The sequence below is a fragment of the Pan paniscus genome, chromosome 22 (assembly GCF_029289425.2).
Source record: "Pan paniscus chromosome 22, NHGRI_mPanPan1-v2.0_pri, whole genome shotgun sequence".
Lineage (NCBI taxonomy): Eukaryota > Metazoa > Chordata > Mammalia > Primates > Hominidae > Pan > Pan paniscus.
The window spans coordinates 12,905,677-12,927,461 of NC_073271.2; the positions used below are offsets into that span (position 1 = coordinate 12,905,677).

Sequence of the window (21,785 nt, forward strand, 5' to 3'; positions counted from 1 at the left end):
GTCTATTCTTGGTTGTGGCAGTTTCTCAGACATTTCTTGCTTCTAATGACCTTTATAATTTTGTGGCTTACTGGTCACTTGTTCTGTGTAACATTCCTCAATTGGAATTTATCTGATATTTATCTCAGGCTTAGACTGGAGTCATGCATTTTAAGAGGAGGACCACAAAGATAAATTGCCATTCTCATCACCTGTTATCAAAGATGAATACTATCAAAATAACTTATCATTATTGATGTTGACATTGATCAGCTAGCTTGTGGAAGTGTTAATCAGATTTCCCCACTGTAAAGCCAGCTATTTTCTTTCTCTCTCTTTCAACATCGTGCCTATATATATATATATATATACACACTTACACACACAGACATATATATGTATTTTTATTACACTTTAAGTTCTAGGGTACATGTGCACAACGTGCAGGTTTGTTACATATGTATACATGTGCCATGTATACATATGTATACATGAGCCATGTATACATATGTATACATGTGCCATGTATACATATGTATACATGAGCCATGTATACATATGTATACATGATATATATATACATGAGGCATGTTGGTGTGCTGCACCCATTAACTCGTCATTTACATTAGGTATTTCTCCTAATGCTATCCCTCCCCACTCCCCCGACCCCACAACAGGCCCCAGTGTGTAATGTCCCCCTTCCTGTGTCCAAGTGTTCTCATTGTTCAATTCCCACCTATTAGTGAGAACATGTGGTGTTTGGTTTTCTGTCCTTGCAATAGTTTGCTGAGAATGATGGTTTCCAGCTTCATCCATGTCCCTACAAAGGACATGAACTCATCCTTTTTTATGGCTGCATAATATTCCATGGTGTATATGTGCCACATTTTCTTAATCCAGTCTATCATTGTTGGACATTTGGGTTGGTTCCAAGTCTTTACTATTGTGAGTAGTGCCACAATAAACATACGTGTGCATGTGTCTTTATAGCAGCATGATTTATAATCCTTTGGGTATATACCCAGTAATGGGATTGCTGGGTCAAATAGTATTTCTAGTTCTAGATCCCTGAGGAATCACCACACTGTCTTCCACAAAGGTTGAACTAGTTTACAGTCCCACCGGCAGTGTAAAAGTGTTCCTATTTCTCCACAACCTCTCCAGCACCTGTTGTTTCCTGACTTTTTAATGATCGCCATTCTAACTGGTGTGAGATGATATCTCATTGTGATTTTGATTTGCATTTCTCTGATTGCCAGTGATGATGAGCATTTTTTCATGTGTCTGTTGGCTGCATAAATGTCTTCTTTTGAGAAGTGTCTGTTCATATCCTTTGCCCACTTTTTGATGGGGTTGTTTGTTTTCTTCTTGTAAATTTGTTTGAGTTCATTGTAGATTCTGGATATTAGCCCTTTGTCAGTTGAATAGATTGCAAAAATTTTCTCCCATTCTGTAGGTTGCCTGTTTACTCTGATGGTAGTTTCTTTTACTGTGCAGAAGCTCTTTGTTTAATTAGATCCCATTTGTCAATTTTGGCTTTTGTTGCTTTTGGTGTTTTAGACATGAAGTCCTTGCCCATACCTATGTCCTGAATGGTATTGCCTAGGTTATCTTCTAGGGTTTTTATGGTTTTAGGTCTAACCTTTAAGTCTTTAATCCATCTTGAATTAATTTTTGTATAAGGTGTAAGGAAGGGATCCAGTTTCAGCTTTCTACATATGGCTAGCCAGTTTTCCCAGCACCATTTATTAAATAGGGAATCCTTTCCCCATTTCTTGTTTTTGTCAGGTTTGTCAAAGATCAGATAGTTGTAGATGTGTGGTATTATTTCTGAGGCCTCTGTTCTGTTCCATTGGTCTATATCTCTGTTTTGGTACCAGTACCATGCTGTTTTGATTACTGTAGCCTTGTAGTATAGTTTGAAGTCAGGTAGCGTGATGCCTCCAGCTTTGTTCTTTTGGCTTAGGATTGACTTGGCAATGCGGGCTCTTTTTTTGGTTCCATATGAACTTTAAAGTAGTTTTTTCCAATTCTGTGATGAAAGTCATTGGTAGCTTGATGGGGATGGCATTGAATCTATAAATTACCTTGGGCAGTATGGCCATTTTCACGATACTGATTCTTCCTATCCATGAGCATGGAATGTTCTTCCCTTTGTTTGTGTCCTCTTTTATTTCGCTGAGCAGTGGTTTGTAGTTCTCCTTGAAGAGGTCCTTCATATCCCTGGTAAGTTGGATTCCTAGGTATTTTATTCTCTTTGAAACAATTGTGAATGGGAGTTCACTCATGATTTGGCTCTCTGTTTGTCTGTTATTGATGTGTAAGAATGTTTGTGATTTTTGCACATTGATTTTGTATCCTGAGACTTTGCTGAAGTTGCTTATCAGCTTAAGGAGATTTTGGGCCGAGACGATGGGGTTTTCTAGATATACAATCATGTCATCTGCAAACAGGGACAATTTGACTTCCTCTTTTCCTAATTGAATACCCTTTATTTCTTTCTCCTGCCTGAATGCCTTGCCAGAACTTCCAACACTATGTTGAATAGGAGTGGTGAGAGAGGGCATCCCTGTCTTGTGCCAGTTTTCAAAGGGAATGCTTCCAGTTTTTGCCCATTCAGTATGATATTGGCTGTGGGTTTGTCATAAATAGCTCTTATTATTTTGAGATACGTCCCATCAATATCTAATTTATTGAGAGTTTTTAGCATGAAGGGCTGTTGAATTTTGTCAAAGGCCTTTTCTGCATCTATGGAGATAATCATGTGGTTTTTGTCTTTGGTTCTGTTTATATGCTGGATTACATTTATTGATTTGCGTATATTGAACCAGCCTTCCATCCCAGGGATGAAGCCCACTTGATCATGGTGGATAAGCTTTTTGATGTGCTACTGGATCCCGTTTGCCAGTATTTATTGAGGATTTTTGCATCGATGTTCATCAGAGATATTGGTCGAAAATTCTCTTTTTTTGTTGTGTCTCTGCCAGGCTTTGGTATCAGGATGATGCTGGCTTCATAAAATGAGTTAGGGAGGATTCCCTCTTTTTCTATTGATTGGAATAGTTTCAGAAGGAACAGTACAAGCTCCTTCTTGTACCTCTGGTATAATTTGGCTGTGAATCTGTCTGGTCCTGGACTTTTTTTGGTTGGTAGGCTATTAATAATATTGCCTCAAGTTCAGAGCCTGTTATTGGTCTATTCAGAGATTCAGCTTCTTCCTTGTTTAGTCTTGGGAGGGTGTATGTGTCCAGGAATTTATCAATTTCTTCTAGATTTTCTAGTTTATTTGCATAGAGGTGTTTATAGTCTTTTCTGATGGTAGTTTGTATTTCTGTGGGATCGGTGGTGATATCCCCTTTATCATTTTTTATTGCGTCTATTTGATTCTTCCCTCTTTTCTTCTTTATTAGTCTTGCTAGTGGTCTATCAATTTTGTTGATCTTTTCAAAAGACCAGCTCCTGGATTCATTGATTTTTTGAAGGGCTTTTTGTGTCTCTGTCTCCTTCAGTTAACATCATGCTTTTTGAAAAGAGGTCACTACACTCAGCCGCCAGTTAACAAACAAGTGAAAAACTATGTTCTACCTCTTTAAGAATATATATATATATTCCTAAATCCTATATATCAGAATCATATATATATATATATATATATATATATGTAGAAAGAGAGAGAGAGAGCCAGATGCAGTGGCTCATGCCTATAATCCCAACAATTTGGGAGAGAGAGGTGGGTGGATCACTTGAGGTCAGGAGTTCAAGACCAGCCTTAGCAACATGTTGAAACACCATCTCTACCGAAAATACAAAAATTATCCAACTTGATGGCAAATGCCTGTAATCCCAGCTTTCCAGCTACTTGAAAGGCTGAGGCAGGAGAATCAGTTGAACCTGGGAGGTGGAGGTTGCAGTGAGCTGAGATTGCACCACTGCACTCAAGCCTGTGCAACGAGAGTGAAACTCCATCTCAAAAAAAAAAAACAACAAAACAATTTTCTGCATGGAATATCTGTTTATTCTCTATATGTTTATTGTTTATTCATCTAATCATTTACTTACATCAGTATGGATTCATGGATATTTATTTTATACTTGAGTTATCAACCAATACTACTTTATTTTGTTGTTTAAATTGTTTCAGCATTAGTAATTGGGACTTCTTTCAGCTGTCACTTATACGTCTTTTTTAAATATCCCACCATTGTTTATTTTTATTTTATTTTTTAGCACTTACTTTCTTTGTGGCACTATGCTCCAGGTCCGCCTTATATATTTCTTGTCAAGTCCTAGAATCAAGCATTTCTCTAAGGAGTCCTAGTGTCTTTGATTGGAGAATGGTATTAGAAACTAGTATCTGGTTTCTAGGTATGCTCACTTCCACGGTGCTGTCATTGCTTCTAGACCCTCTCAGCTGACAGAACATGAACATAGATTTATTTAGATCTTCTTTAATTTTTTTATCAGTGTTTTGTAGTTTTGCACATATACATGCCATACATATTCTGTTACATTTATATCTAAGTACATAATGTTTAGATTCTATTATGAATAATATTTTTAAAATTTCAAAAGTCAAGTGTTTATTTCTGGTAAAGGGGAAAGCATTTGACTGTTGTGTATTAAGCTTGTGTCCTAAAACCTTGCCAAATTGGCTTTGTTTTTTGTAATTTATTTGGGATTTTCTATATAGACATATCATGTGTGACTAGACAGTTTTATATATTCCTTTCCAATATTTATGTTTCATTTCCTTTTCTTGTCTTATTTCATCAGCTAGGACTGCTGGTATGATGCTGAATAGGAGTAGTGACAGGGAACATCCTTGTCTTTTCTCCGTCTTGGGGGAGAGTATCTAGTTTCTCACTGTTAGGTATGATGCTAGTAGCTATTTTGTAGATGTTCTTCATCAGTCTGAAGATGTTCTCCTCTATTTTTAGTTTGCTAAGAGTTTTTATCCTTGCTTGAGTGTTGGATTTTGTGAAATGTTGTGTCTTGTGTCAATTGATATGATCATATTATTTTGTGTTGACTTTCAAATATTGAACCAACCTCGCATATATGAAATAAAGACCACTTGGTCTTCGGGTATAATTATTTCAATACATTGCTAAATTATACTGGCTAATGTTTTATTAAGGATTTTTATGTCTACCTCCATGAGGGATAAGGGTGTACAAATTTCCTTTCTTGGAATATATTTATCTAATTTTGGCATTAGGAGTAATGCTGGCCTCATTCAATGCGTTAGAAAGCGTTCCTCTGCTTTTATATTTTGGAAGGGATTGTGGGAAACTGATGTGAGTTCTTCCTCAAATATTTGGTAGAACTCACCTGTGAAACCATTTGGATCCAGTGGTTTCTTTGGGGAAAGATTATGAATTATTATCTCAACTTATTTTAGATATATGGCTATTAGTGTCATCAATTTCTCCATGTGTGTTTAGATTGTTCTTAATCTTTCTGAAACTAAAAAATATATTTGATAAAATATAAAAGTGCCTCTAGAGATTCCCTCAAAAAAAAAAAAGCAGACTTATAGGCTTAGAAAATGGAATGAAGCTGGTAATGGTTAAAAAAAATTATACTGAGAATGCAAAATCATTTTTGAAATTCTGGTCAAATTAATAAGATAGATATCTTCCCTCCATTACTTCAATGTACCATATTTTTGTTTGTTTGTTTGCATGTGTCTGTGTGCCTCTCTGTTTGCTAAATTAAAAAAATTTCTATTTTGACAATTACATGTCATATTATGTTTTATTTTAAATTATTTCCATATGACCTTTGTGGAGAAGATTTACTTAATCATTTAAGCTTATTTTCTTTATAATAGTTTGAGTTGTTTCATGATCACATTCAACTTAATTTAACTTTATTTGAAATTGTTTCTCAATGTATTCTGGTTATTCTCATTAAGAAATAGGTGTTCAAAATACCATGTCATTATTAGCATATCTTGCTTAAAGTGAAAGCCATTGTAGCATGGTTTGCAATTTATTTTGGAGTAACAATGGGGTTTTGTGAAGAAAGATTATGTCTCAGATTTTATTTTAAAATGTTAGAATTTCAAGAGATAAATAGTCTTCTTGGTCTCAACTAGCATGAGAAGTAGAGGGGAAATATTTTCATAAAAAGGTAAAAGAGACTAACAATTGTAGTTTCACGCAACCAATATTATATTTAGTTGTTTTAAGACAATGACATCACGTAGCTGTAGGATGACAAAAAAAAATGGCATTTTTCAAATAGCACCTTTCTCCATAATTTGTTTATTATAATTATTTGAATATGTGATAATTACTAATATTGTCGTAATATTCTGCCACATTTACGAAAACACTGGACGTTACCACCTCAGCATTTTAATTGCTCACCACTGCCATTTTCTTTAGGACTGGTTGTTTTGCTTTCAGTTTGCTTCCTAGACTATCATCATGAGATCAAAAGCTGTGTTTTTTATACCACATGACAGCCCGATGCCCCACACAGGGTCAGCATTAAACAGAATTTTTGATAGGATCAGGTGAGCCAAAGGATGAATAAATGAGTACTCACGTTCAGGTGGCATCAGGTGGGAATTGTGGCTAGGTAAAATGGCATCTTGTTACAATGGTAATTTCAGTCACCTATTCCTTACCTCTTCTGGGCGGGCGGATTGATTTGCAATTGGCTTCTTGTCTTCTTTCTCACTCTACTAATACTAGATGGAAATCTCATTGACTCTTAACAACAAAGCAAGTATCTTACCATATTCACAGGTTCTACCCCACCTACTAGGGAAGTAAAAGTATACAGGGAGTGGAAATCTTGGGGCCATCTTAGAATCCTGCCCACCACAAGCAGCAAAATATTCCTACTCCAGTATGTTTCCCATAGCTACCTTGTGTCTTCCAACTTCGTGTGAGTGGTGTGTTTGTTGCTTTGCTTATGGGCAAAGATGATTTTTTGGGGGAGATATTTGATTAACCTTCTAACTTCTTTTATCTTTGACACCTTCAGTCTTCCTTCATTTACCTTTATACAGACTTTATTATAAGGCCACTTTTCTTTTCCTTTTTCCTTTAGAGTCTCTTCCCTTTGCATAGATTATTGGAACTCTCCACTTACAAAGACTAGCTTTTATGCTTCCAACTCTTGATATAAAGTTTTTATCTAGCATCAGACCTTGAATGTGAGTTGTCCATGTGTCAGAACTGTCTTTCAAAATCAAAAGTTTCACATACCATTTTCGATTATCCCAAAGGAAATGCTAGGCACCTATTTATTCCACAATTATTTTTAAAGTCTGTATGTATTAATTGTGCACATACTATTTTATTATTTACAAAGTGAGTTAAGCACAGTATTCCTGTTCAAAATATGAAAATAAGTATCATGGAAAAGTGGCAACTGTGTCTTCTGTTCCTTCATTTTTAGCACCTTGTTATTCCTTTTATATAAAACTCTGGTGTACACAGTTTTTCCTCTTTTCTGGAAAATGTGAATAAATTACATTTCCTTTGTACATTCCATGCTGTCTTGGACAAAATCAAACACTTGAGTATAGAAATGAATTGTATTCCAGTAGTAGATAGGACAATTTTTCACTCCTTTCAACTTAGGTATTGTATTAGTTTTCTACAAATAACAACTATAGACTGAACGACTTAAACAACAGGAATTTATTTTTTCACGATTCTGGAGGCAAGGAGTCCCAGCTCAAGGTGTTGGCAGGGTAGGTTTTTCTGAGCACCATCCTTTGCTATGCAAATGGGTATCTTCTCCCTGTGTCTTCACATGGTCTTCTCTGTGTTTTTGTGTCCTAAACTCCTCTTCTTATAAGGACACCAGTCATTGGATTCAGGCCCATCCTACTGATCTCCTTTAATTTAATTACCTCTTTAAAGACACTAACTCCACCTACAGTCGGATTTTGAGGTACTGGGAGTAAGGACTTCAGCATCTGAATTGAGGGGGAGACAATTCAGCCTGTAACAGTCATGATATGAATTAACTAACTGCTATTGTGCATGAGATGTCTAACGAAAAGACAGAAAAGAAGTGTAAAGAAGTGATTACTGAGATCAACAAATGTTACTATAGGACTGCCAGTCTATAGCTACCGTATATATATATATACACAATGTGATAGTGGGTGATTTGTAGTTGGTAATAGACCATTCAGAGAAACAAGTTGAATATTTTCTTACATTGGAAAAAAAAAGGGGACACAAAAGAAATGATTTCCCAGCATTTTATTAGATTCCATAAGAATTCTGAGCATCAAACTATACACTGCTATATATGAAGCCAGATCCAATGGGAATCTTTTGATTTTACATATCGATCACTTTCAAAATAAGGATACTAGCCTTATTTGCTGTGCAATATTATCATGACATGCATTTTTAATTTATTGGGTCTTTCAGTTTTTGTGCATCTATAAAGCCTAATAGTTCAGCCTCTCTGTAGGCATCTTTGCTACTTCCTATCTGAGGAAATAATGTTTTATTATAAAATTACAATTTTTTGTAATTTAGATCTCTAGTTTCTAAGATAAGAAAACAGATCTATCATTTGGGGCAAGAATAGAAACAAAATAAACTCTCCTCTTAAAGCAGGGGAAACAACTTTCTGAAAAAAAAAATTGAAGACACACCTTTCGTGTATTTTAGGAACATTTCACTTTTGCTCATCTTCTGACTGCATTGTGAACCATCATAGCTAGATCAAAATTAGTTATGTTAATAAACAAAAACAAAAATTCTGTCTATTTGCCTTACATTAAGAGATATCCTTTTGCCTGATGCAACAACAGAAACTAAAATCTCTAACGAAAAACATGCTGGCTTCTCTCACCATTGTTGTCCAATAGGAAGGAATTTGGTCAGGAGTAAAAATAACTCAGTTATGATCCATGTTATTACACTCCTCTGAGCTTCTTTCTCTCTTCCACATGTTGAATGACTTACTGGTTTATTTTTGCCACATACATAATGTTTGGCTCCTATCTCATGTGCAATCAATCTTAATTATTGGATCTCTTTCCCCCCTACAATCAGATCATTTTGATTATTACTTTAATTGTACATTCCCTAACTAACTTCTCTCTAGTTTGTTTTTAACTTCAGGCTACCTGTGGGCATAACGTTTTACAATTCAGAATGTGAATTTTACACTTAGCCTAATAACTAAATAAGCTTAGAAATTTAGGTACGGTAAATTAGGTCACTTGGTACCTTTTCATACAAGGAAAGCAAACTTCTTGTGTGCCTAGGTGTTGCTTTTGGAGAAACTTTCCTGAGCATTGAGGAGTCAGTGCTAACTCCTGCAACCATGTGAGTCTCTCCGACTCTGTGATGCCAACTTACCATCTTGCTGTAGTCGAAGAGCTTTAGGTTGAAGTGAATGGGTACCATCTTTGTTCTTAGAGGTGGACTCTAAGGACCTTGTTTGTGTAGGAACACACAAGGGCTATTTTAGTGTTAATTTGAACACATCAGAAGAGTTTACATCAGAATTTCAAAGAAACGTAGGAATCCTTGTTACCTTTAAATCTCAAATTTTCTCCATGATATAAAATATCAGTCTTCTTTTAAAAGATCAGAAATTACCCCAATGACCAGATCCAAATGCTGAACAACAAACAGTCCAGATTTACCATGAGGAATAGGGTTAATATTTGCTCCCCAATGACAAATCCCAACCCGGAACAGATTTCAGCCAGGCAGCTAGCAAAGCTCGCGGGTGAACTGCACAGGCCATGGTGGGTGCAGAGCTCAGAGCCGGAAAGCAAACAGCTGCTGTAGCCTGATTTGAGTTAAAATAGTGTGAGTGTTTAGTCTGGCGCACGGCTTCAGGGGAGATTGGCAGCTGGGTCAAACAAAGTCCTTCCATTGGCTCCCTTCCCAGGCAGCTTCTGCTAGTGTTTAGGTACTAGTGCAGTGTAGAACCCTTTTCTCAGGCAAAACCTAACATCTGACCGCACCCTTTTTGCTATTAAAAAAAAAAAAAAAAAAGCTTCTATTTTTTTCCTCCTGTCGTTAAGATAAATTCTCCAGTAGACAACCTCTCCCACTAATTGTGTATTAGCAACGTATTTTATCTTGAGAGCTTGTACACTGGGCTCTCAACGTGGTGTGGAAGGTAGCCTGTTACAGTGCTGGATTCATAAAAGGGCCTTTATGGTTTGTGAAAGAATATCTGTGTGCTTAGGGAGGAAACTTTTTGATCTGCAGAAAAGCCAGAAGACATCTAGGTAAGGCTACGATATCAAATCTACTTTTTTGGGGGAAAGTTGGGCAGTGAGACTGCTTAATCGCAACCAATGTGAGTTTAGAGGGTGCATGTTCACTTTTGTAGAAGTTCAAAATGTACTGACGATTGTTTGCTTATTTTTTGTTTGTTTGTTTAAATCTTAAAGGAATACTGTCGTCTGCATTTTTACGATTTTGTTTTCTTCTATTGAACCCATTACAGTGGATATGGAGTTTTATTATATAGCGAAATCTCTGTAAACTGCCACAGAAAGAAAGTGTTATTTAGAAGGGAAATTGACAAGTTTTAAAGAGTAATTGTACAATCATTTGAGGACAGAGGAACACTGCATTATACTAATAAGGGTTTAATTACCAAAAAAAGTTTAATGTTGCTTTGGAAGGAATATTAAGTAAGTTGTCTTTGTCTCTTACTTTTTAATTTTAGTCGCTGATTTAGCCTGTTGGGTCACATTTTTTGTTAGTGCTGAAGGCTGCCATGAATCCGTAATGAGGCCCCTTTGCACATGATTTTGGCACTTGGCCAAAATCAACTTCCCAGCGGCAAGCTTTCTCTAAAGAACCTGGAGCAATTTCTTTTTTTTTTTTTTTTTTAATCAGGAATCATGTCTGAAAGCTGCCACAACCAGTTGTATAGGCATGTCAAAATGACTTTATACAGTCAATATGAAACAAGCATTAAATATTTTTTCTCATGTTGTTGCTTTTATCTTTATGAATTCCTTGCTTGTTGCCACCTAAGATACGATGGAGCAAGCACAATCTTAAAGAAGATTTGCTGATTTTTTGTTTTTCTCAGCAGACCAGAGTAGGTATGATCATCTTATTGAGAAGTATACAGTGCAAAAAAGATTTTTCAAAACACTACAGGATAAATAACAAATGAATTCTTAAAACTGTTAATCTCTGTAAGTAATACTCAGTGAACAGTAAGTAATGGAGTTTTCTAGAAGTTTCATCGTGCGCGCAATTAAGCTTAACATTTTTATAGTGTTTTTGTCTATGTTAAAAGGTAGCATTTGGGATTTTTAAAAATGTCAGCATTTGTTATATAATTTTAAAAACGTATTAACACCTTGATATTATTTCTAACAAATGTTTTAATAGAAATGCTTGGTATATAAACATGGCTGAATAACTTTTAAGTAATTGTGTTTAATTGCTGTTTTGCAATAAAAAGATAATTTTTCATGAAAGAAATTCTGAAGCTCAAAGGTACTTAACATCCAATTTCTGGAACTATTATTAATTTTGATATTACTATAACTGAATTTTGTTCTGTAAGCCAATTTTATACTCTAGTGTTTTAAGAGTTAAATTCACGAGTGGCAATGAAATACTATAGCAATCAAATATTAACACCTCAAATTTTCTATAGCCATTTTCAATAATATCTTTAGACATTAAACATAGGTACTCTACAGAATAATTAGAAGTAGAAAAGTGTAATATCAGTTGCTCTATTTTGTTTTTTTAAAAGAAATTTTATTATCACTATCGTAAATACTATTATGCCTTGTGTGTTAATCTGTAGTAATCCAGAGTGCAACTTTACTTTACTAGAAACAGTCATATTTCTCTTTAAAATATTGATGAGAATCAGATACATTATTTTTTCAGAGTGACCTAATTAAGAGATTTCTTAATAGGCATGTTTATTCTGTATTTATCTTCCCTTTACAGTATAGAATATTGCAAATTTTGGTGATAGAAAAAATCATATTAATTTTAGGTAAATTTTAGGATTAGAAAATGCCTCCTGATTTCCTTCAGGTCATTTTTGTAAATATACAATTTATATTTGTTTTGCTGTGGACCGAATTATGATACTGTAAAAACCTTGCTATTAATTTAACCGAGGAATGGACTGTTTGGAATTTTCATACTAGTGAACATTAAAATCCACAGAAGTTATAAATTGTTATTAATAGAAATTTACCTAGATAAGTTCTCTTTGTATGTGAGTTTACAGCTGAATTCTCATTTAATGTAATCTTTGTAATTTATACAAAAGCAGTTAATAAAGGTAAATATTTCAAAACTTGGATTAAAAACCAAACATTTTCACATTTATTATCATGAAACAGGTGCAGGAAAAATAAGATAGCTTCTCTTGTTCAGCATGATTCTCACTTAAAAATTAATTTTGAATTCAATTTTAATTTTAGCTCTTACACACATCTTCTGTTTTTATTTTTTGATTATTTTGAATCAATTGTACTTAGCATTTGAAATTGATAGATTATTTTTCTAATATTTACTAAGAAATGTTTTAACTGAAAATTATAGGGTATTCTTTGTTAATTAGAGCCCATAGCAAAGTAAATGCCATCAAATATAGAACTTTTGGAGTACACAGAAGTGTTAGTTTGCGAGTTCAGAAGAAACTTACTCGTACACGATTACTGACAAATGTTTTTTAGTTGAGGTAGAAACAAGTAAGTATTAAGGACAATTTAAATTATCTTCCTTACTGAAATAGCTAAAAAATTTGCTTTCTTTTGCTATGGCAATGCGTCGTAATTATTTCCATAATCTAGGCTTTTTAGCAGAATTATTAGCTAAGTTTCCTTAGGACCATAAATGCAAAACACTGATTACATTTCCTTCATTGAGTTAACATTTTAAAAATACTATATGGAAATGTGATTACTTTTAAAAAGAAAAATATTTTAATATTTTTGTTGAATTTCTTCAATTTATAAAGAATAGCTCGAACAAGTTTTTTTGTTCATCTTTTCCCTCATACTTATATTGGAAATATTAAAATCTATGAAATTTTACAATGTGGAATCTCTTTTACTCTTCAGAAAAAGTTAAATTCATTTATAGTTGTCAATTCAAATTATGGACTTTTACCATTTTAAATGTGACAGGGTTTTTTGTTTGTTTATTTTAATTATGCAACAGGCACATAAAATACTTTCTTTCCCTCCAATTAAAAGAGACATTAAATAATTAAACATCAACTTTTATTCTGTATTGAAAAGAAAGCTTTACCATTGCAGTATTTTATCCACAATTGTTTAAATGTGAGAAATGTTTACAACAGGGTATTTTAGGTGAGCATTTATCATTTAAATGAAGTGCTTTGTTCTGAGGAGTCTAAAATTCAGCAATAAGATAAATGCATTGCTACATTAGATTGAACATCATTGTTGAATTTTTGGCACAACTTCAGTGACCTCGGCCATAAAAAACTAGTATAGTCAGGATGATTTGGAATTTGCAGTAACAAAACTAGATATAGAAGCACGTGAAGACACCAACCTTTGTTGTTTTGGAGAAAGTATGCACTAAAATAAAAGATGATACCTTTCATATAAACTGCTAATAATAATACTTTGTTATTTCATTAATACAAAAATGTGAAATATTAAAACAGTAATTATAATTTGTAATGCATTTGTAAGGCTTTTCTCATAAAATTAACTGCCATATTTTACTCTTTTATTAGATGAACAAATGTCATATTTCCAAGCAGCCAACATACAACTATAGCTTATATAACCAAATAATTTTTTAATGTTACTTTGATTTATATACAATTCATATTGTAGAAAGAATCACGTTAGCTGATTTTAAGTCTTGTTCAAATAAAAGAAGCATTGATTTGCACTTGTTGCAATTTTTTTACTTTATATTGGTTTCATTTTAAAATTATCACAAAGTAAATATTACTGTTTGATATCATTCTTAAACATTCATTTTACAAGCCACCTGACCTATTAGCTGTTTAAACAATGATGATTTATATCTTGCTATAAATTCTCCTCTCAAAGTCAAGACAAATAGATCAGTAAAATTACCTCTTTTTTAATGCTCAAAATTTTTTCTTAAAAAACTGAAAGAATTTTTTTAGTTTTCTTTTGTTTATGTGTTTATGTGTATTTGCCAACCTGTGTTTTTGCCTACATCCTGAGATATATGTCTTTTGAACTCAAGGTTGGAAAGTCTGATAGCAGGCTCTAAGTTTATTCTTATTCCATATTACTTTTTATAAACAAATTTATTGAGTTTCTTACTGAGAGTAAGTCGATATATGAATCAATATTAATGATCACATCAAATCTGAGGATTTGCTTCCTTTAAAGCACTGAATATTCAGCATAAATTTGTGCTAATTTACGTGTTTATAGAGTGATTCTAAATATTTGATTAGTATTCGTTTTAAAGATTTACTAATTCTTTGAAAATCTGGAGAACTATCGTTTGCTTAAAAAACTAATATCTACTAAAGTTGTAATTGTCTCTGCTTTGCTATTATTGAAATATTACATAATCTGTTGTTTAAAAATATCATGAGACCAAGCTATCGTGCCTTTCTTTCCATTTCTCCCACTAACATCTGAGGTCAAAGTCTTTAAGAGGAAATATCTGAAAATATTTCAAAAACATTTTCTTTCCTGTGATAATCAACTGCTTTATCATTTGCAGAGATTTTGAAAGGAGTAACTGTTTTATTTGAATGCTTAGATAAATGTGAGGAATATATGGGCTTTCTGTGGACTTCAGTTTTAAAACTAAAATAGTAAGATGGAGAGTAATAAAATGATATATTTTATAGCAACTAATTACAACTTGCTGTTCATACATAAACAACGCACTGGAAAGGTAGACAGTGGGCTTTGAGAGCAGCTTTCATTTACTCAGTCTGTAAGAACTCTTGTGAAAATGGTGTCAAAGGGATGGTGGTGATCCATTCTGTATGGTCCATGGTGCTTTAAGCTTATGCAGTCATTTACCATATTTAAATCCCCGAGTCTTGCCTCAGAGCCCCAATCACCAATCTCAGATATTTTTACAAGGAGAGAGGAGTTACACACTCATTCTTGTTCACTGGAGGATCTGTGATAGCGTTTCCTTGGCAGAAGCAGGGTTCTTCTCTGTATAGTGATTTTTTTTAAATCCCTGTTTAGGTAGTTCAGCTCGTTCAGTTGGACAAATCAGCATTATAACCAAGCTGACTCAGCCTTAGCAAGGATCACTAGTTTTTCATTTTGCCCTAAACCTGGGCATTTTCCTGAAGAATATGGACAATTGTGCATGAAAGGTCAAGTTGCTAAAAATTATAGAACATGCATGTTCTACTTATGAGTTACTAAGTTGTGTTTTGTGTTCAAAATAGTATATATAAATACATGTTTTGTGTACAGAATATTTAAACAGTGATAGAAACAGTTGTTCTGAAATTTAAGTTATGGGATTGGCTTTATTCCAATTCTACTTGAGATGTCATCCAAAATTACTTTTCGAAAGCACTGCTTTGAAAATTTCCTGTTACAGTCTTCATGAAGTATAGTGATCTGGATATGAATTTTCTGCTAGTACAGGAGTTTGGGAAAAATACAAGTATATGACTATTGCATGTTCTGTGGTATTCTAATCTGATCACATGCTCTTTCCTCTCCATTCCTTGGGCCCATTCATAAATATTCTATGGAGAGTTATTTTTTTTTCCTGTCAACAGCCAATTTTAGTCTTTATTTTAATTTATTTCTTTTTAGAGATAGGATCCTACTATGCTGCCAGGCCTGGAGTGTAGTGGCTCTTCACAGGTGTGATCATGGCCCACTACAGTCTTGAAGTCCTGGGCTCAAGAGATTCTCCCACCTCAACCACCAATTGTAGATGTATTCAGATAGCATGACATTTGAAAAAGTTGATGGAGAGAAAATTCCTACTGAAGTGTGTTATAGATATCTCTAAAACATCTTTGGTTGTCAGGAAATGAATCAATGATATAGAAACAAACAATGATTTGTAATCTTGGCAGATAAACAGAGAAATAATCAGTTCAGAATATTTATGGAATGATAACATTTTCCTGTTGATATATTTTTGTGCCAACAAATTTAATTTGGAAACTGGTATTTGTTACTAGAAGGCAGTAATCAATTTTGGTAATCAGTAGTTTTAAATGCTTTATTCAAGACCAAGGACTGATTTATTGAATGAATAGGTCTTAGATAAAATGTAAGCTATTAGGCCAACCCATATCTGGAATTTGTTTTTATTTTCAATACCCAAGTCATTAAGTGTAAATGTAATAGTATTTGCATATTTTCAACTTTCAGATTAGTCATGTCTACCTTTGAAATTTGTTTTCTCCTTAGATAAGTAACTTATGAGTAATCAAATATCTTGCAATTTCCATTTTCCATCTTAAAGCCCATGCAAGATCAAATTTGCAGTTGCTAAATCACATAAAAGTCTGGATTAATAGCAAAATGAGATTATGTAGCCCAAAATGAAATTATAAATAAAGTGCAGGTGTTTGCTAGGATTTGTGTGGTCAGATATACAAATAGAATCACAGGTAGAATTTCTCATTTCTCACTTGAGAAAAGTGCAATTAAAAGTAATTTCCAGATGTTCAAATGCACAGCTGCTTTCTCCTAAACTAAATTTTGCAGAAATGAGCTAAATTATAATGGGTTTAAAAGTCACTACGTTTTAATGGTTTTTAAATTGAATTTGAAACATCATTACTAGGTTTACCAGATGAAGAGAGTTAATGCTTATGAGTACCTGGTACAATTTTCATTTAGGTGGCAGCAGAGCCATTAACGTATTGGAAATTATAATAAGACCAAAACTTACATTGGGTTTGAAAAAATTGATTAGTATGTGTGTTGATACACTCCATGCCTTTATGAGATTTATATTATATACTCTATGACACTATGAAAGTTATTCAGCTATAGGTGAAAGAAACGTGTGTATATGTTCATAAAATGGTATGTGTGGGGGGGAGGTGTGAGTGTGTATGTGTGAAAGAGACTTTTACATTTTCTTTGCCTAATGAAAAGGAAAATATCAAGAGTAAGATGTAAGTACACTGTTTGAAATATGCAAGTCTGTTAAATTGTTTTTACATATCAAATTATAAGCAATGACTATGAACCTACATATCTGTAATATCAACTTAAAAAAATCCATCTATTTTACTCAGAGTTACTTACATGCCCAATAGCAATAAGCTACTGTCATAAATATTATCCCATTAAGTAAAGTCCTGTTCTTGACTAAGTTTTCTTGGGCTTGAAATAGGCTTTTCTTTGCAGCCAGGAATAGCCAAGTTTTTTCTAAAACTCTTACGGGAAGGCGTGTGGATGGTTAAACGAAGAATGGGAGGTAAAAAGTGGGGGCATTGCATTGGAATAGAGAATTAAAGAGCTTTTACCCTACGTAAGCTCGGAAATTTATCATTAAACAATCCATTGGTATTTCCACAACAGTTTTCAAAGCGCACTACTGAAAGAATTTCAAAAATTTGACCTTGGAAGTGATTAGAAAACTGACGCATTAGTTTTGAGTATGATCGGTAGAACCCTTTATCCTATGTACGACGTTCTTTCAAGTGACTGACTCGTGCCCTTGAAAGCATTATCCGTGGCCAGTGATTGATGGACTTGTTCAGGTCCTATGCAGAGTGCTTCATATATCTCATCTCAATCCTCTAAATAATCATGAAAGTTGATGATTATCTCATGGTACAGATGGGAGGCTAAGAGTGTTTAATTTTCCCCAAGTTCCAGTGCTAGTAAGTGTTGATGTCTGGATCTGAAGCTGTGTTAATGGTGTTTCTAGTCGTTGCTGTTATCTGTTGCACCACATTTTGAATAATCTTGGACTTTCAGAGTATGAAGGACAATTAAATATAACCCTTTGGTATAAATGTTCTCTCTCTCACTCCTCTGTAACAATTGGAGAAACAGAGTTCTAACAATATTAAAATCAGCCATAGACAGAGAGTAGTGAGAAATATACTTTTTTTAATACAGAAGGTTTCCTGAAGTACTTTTAGTATTATTCTAAATTAAGCAATAACCAATGAACAATTTTGGTCATAAGCAGTTTCTCTCCAGAAAAAAAAAAAAAAAACAGATAATATCCATGAACGAAGGTTCTATTTCTAATGTGAGTCTCTTTTGCACATCAGTGGCTTAAAATAATGAGTAGTGGAATAGCACAATAGGGGGAAACACCTCTCAGACAGGAAATTGCACTAGCTTGTTTTGTCAACATATACATTACTATACCCAGAGACATACAAGAGTTAGAGACGCACGGTGAGTTTTCACTGCGGCCATCTGTGCCATCCCGTGCAGGACTCTACTGTGGCATTCCACAGAAGCAAATCCTCAGAAGCCTTCTCAAAGTGCTTAACTGCCTTGAAACAGGTGTTTCTCACTAGACAACAATGTCCGTTTACTTTAAAATTCAGAATTTCCCCATATCACATGCTTATGAAGAAAGAAATTTGAACTCTATTATAGTCTAGTTGTTGGCAATTGTTATAAAAATTAGATTTCTAACCTCTATTGATAGCACTATACTTGAAATGAGAATGTGGGCATAAAATACTTCTTATAAACTTATTTTTAAGTTTTATGTAATGTTGGCTGTTACGAGTCAAGATATGAACACTGAAAATTTTGGGCCAAAGTCACTTTTTCAACACTGGCCCATTTGAGTTGTTGATTTTAGAGCTGGGATCATTGAATGTTATTTTTTCACACCTTTATTTTATGCAACAGAAAATGAAGACTTAAAGAGGGAAAAATGGCCTTTCTGCTCATGGTCATAATACTAGCGCCTGGAGAGTTGGCTTTGATCACAGATTTTCCTTCCAGTTTTCTATTCCTTCATTTATATAAGGCCATTTACCCTCCAAATCATTTACATCTAGTTATAAAATATTTTTTTCTTTTCCTAAAACTTTAGTAGCACAGAAATACAATTGAAGGAGATTTGGCTTCATTGGTAAATGTAGAAATAACTAATAAGAGGTATTGAATATAAACTTACCCATAAGTTATTGTTTCTGTAAATGCACACAGTTAAAATGTCTAGTTTGTAATTTCATTCTTGAGGTATGTTCTAGGGCACGCTGACATTTTAAAGAATTTTGTTGAAACGCCCACTGAGCATGCTTTCTGAAAAATGAAGATTGTCTTTTGTTTTTTTCTTTTTTATGAGCTTTAAAAAGTTTTAAATAAGTTTCTAAGATGCATGATTCTTAAGCATACATCTGGATGAATGTCTTACATATGCATCCATATGTAGTTATATACATTCATACATCTTCTCCCAGATACCAGAATATAAAAATTTCAGCACTCCATAGGACTCTCTCATCCCCATCTGACACCTGTCACCATATATATTAGGTTTCCCAGTCTTTGATTTCATATAAATAGAATTGCACAGTATGTATATATTTTTGTCTGGCTTACGTTACTCAATATTTTGTCCATGTGATTTTCCCATGTTGCATATATTGGTTGGTTGTTCTTTTTTGCTTTGCAGTATTTATTTGTGTGATTATGGCACAATTTTAATCTATTGTGCTGTGTTAGTACACTTGTTGGGTGTTTTCAGTTGTCCGTTTACATAATTTTTTAAATGCAGAACTGGTACCAGAAATATAGTAGTCAGTTGTTTTCTTTAATAGATGAAATATAAAACTAGAATCACTTTAATTAAAGTACTACAGGCAGTTATTGCTTTACATGGTCCCATGCTAACTGAAATTCATTTATATTTGAACTCTGAAAAGTGATAACTCAGTATTTCTGAGTTATCTATGAAAAAAATCCTGGAAAAAAGAATTAGTATGTGTTATCCTAAGTAGATGCTGAAGAACCAGTCCTGCAATATTTAAACTTTATCATCACCCATTTGCTCCTGTTATTTATTACATATATACAACTGTAATTATAGTTTGGACCAAATATCCATGTAGTTAAACTCAGTTGTCACTTTATTTTCTAAAACTCCTTCTGGATGGCAAAAATTTTCTGGTTTAAAGCAAAATAATTAAGCCATTGCATTTTACATAGGATAGTTAGGGATGATTCTTAAATTTTTTTTTTTTTTTTTTTTTTTTTTTGAGACGGAGTCTCGCTCTGTCGCCCAGACTGGAATGCAGTGGCGCGATCTCGGCTCACTGCAAGCTCCGCCTCCCAGGTTCCCGCCGTTCTCCTGCCTCAGCCTCCCGAGTAGCTGGGACTACAGGCGCCCACCACCACGCCCGGCTAATTTTTTGTATATTTAGTAAAGACGGGGTTTCACCATGTTGGCCAGGATGGTCTCGATCTCTTGACCTCGTGGTCCACCCGCCTGGGCCTCCCAGGGTGTTGGGATTACAGGCGTGAGCCACCGCGCCCGGCCGATTCTTAAAAATTTTAAACTCAACATTTTATGTACGATATGAGTGAAATGAGACCCAATATTTTTGACAATAGGGATAAATATTTGTTTGAAAGTAATGGGAATAGTTTTAGAGATATTTTCCAACTATTTTCTGTGATATTTTTTAACAGTTCCACCGTTGGTGTTACTATACTCAAATTTAAGATCTTTTCCTCTGCTAGGATAACACAAACATTGCTAATACAAAATTGTAAAGATTTTTAAATTTTTCCTTTATTATGGAAAAAAGATTAAGTTATTTAGAAGTTCTTAAGTCACCAATCGAATTTATTTATAAGCTTCTATTGAGTGTATCATCCAAGAGCTAATGAATATATTTATTACATTGACTGTATTGATAAACAGTCTGGGGTTGTCATCTGGATATTTTTCACACTTGCTAGTAAGCAACTGCTTTAATAAAATAAATAATATGAAAGTAGTATATTACAATGTGGTTTGCAAAGCCGTTTCACATATACATATACACATTAACATTGAGAGGGAGAGGATATCACAGTCTTCCACCCCAAACAGTAAAATAATTAGTATTCTGTAGCTAAGAAAGACTGAGCTATGACCTGCACTGAAATTATTTTTCTACTGTAAATCTGTCATCTTTTATTGCAACAAACTACATCTCTGTAAATAATGGAACTCCATACAACAGATCCGTCGTGAACTAGTGGCTTAATATATCTCTCAAAATATTTTTTAAACAAAATATATTTTTTATTTGTATCTATAATGCTACAAAATTCTCATATGATCTGGAAAGTTTTCAACCATATATGATAAATGATTTATTTATCATTTAATACATTTTCTTGGAGGTTGTGTATTAAATACATTTTAGCCCCTAAAAATGGTAATATCACTTTCTAATTTTTTTGTTTGTTTTAAATAATCAGTTCAAAGTTGGCCAAGGTCAATGATTCTTAAATCCTATTATTATTTTTTGACAACTATACAATGCCTGATATTGATTCCATTCCTGATACCAGCTGGCAGTAAGCTTCCCTCTCAGATGAAGTGATAGATGGCCTGTTCATAATTCATACATGCAGTGGACACTACAAAATTCCACTGCTAGGCTTCTCCTTAATTAGATGTATTTGCATCTAATAGGAAGAGAAGACTAACTTTCCACCATGCTTTGTCCCTGTAATTTTATTCTAGGTATTAAAAACATTTTTAAACATGCGCGGTGTCTGAAGACCTGAATTAACAAACTCGTGGACATTTGAAAATGTATACCTGTTTGTCCTACTATTATGCTACATATGTTTGGTTTTGTAAAAATATGGGTGAATTCATAGTATTGTTCTTTTTCACTCTGGATGTCACCTT

General features: G+C 33.8%; 1 long non-coding RNA gene across 7 annotated transcripts in view; it reads left to right on the forward strand.

Annotated features, from left to right (window-relative positions):
- Positions 1-710: 710 nt before the first annotated feature.
- LOC106634210 (uncharacterized) overlaps positions 711-21,785 on the forward strand; it is a 240,570-nt gene continuing 219,495 nt past the window's right edge. For 3 of the 7 annotated variants that reach the window (XR_010111135.1, XR_010111137.1, XR_010111139.1), the window contains exon 1: positions 725-10,216. This is a non-coding gene — a long non-coding RNA (uncharacterized LOC106634210). Of the gene's footprint in view, positions 10,217-21,785 lie in introns of all 7 variants that reach the window. The other 4 variants (XR_010111138.1, XR_010111140.1, XR_010111141.1 and 1 more) reach the window with 2 other exon arrangements.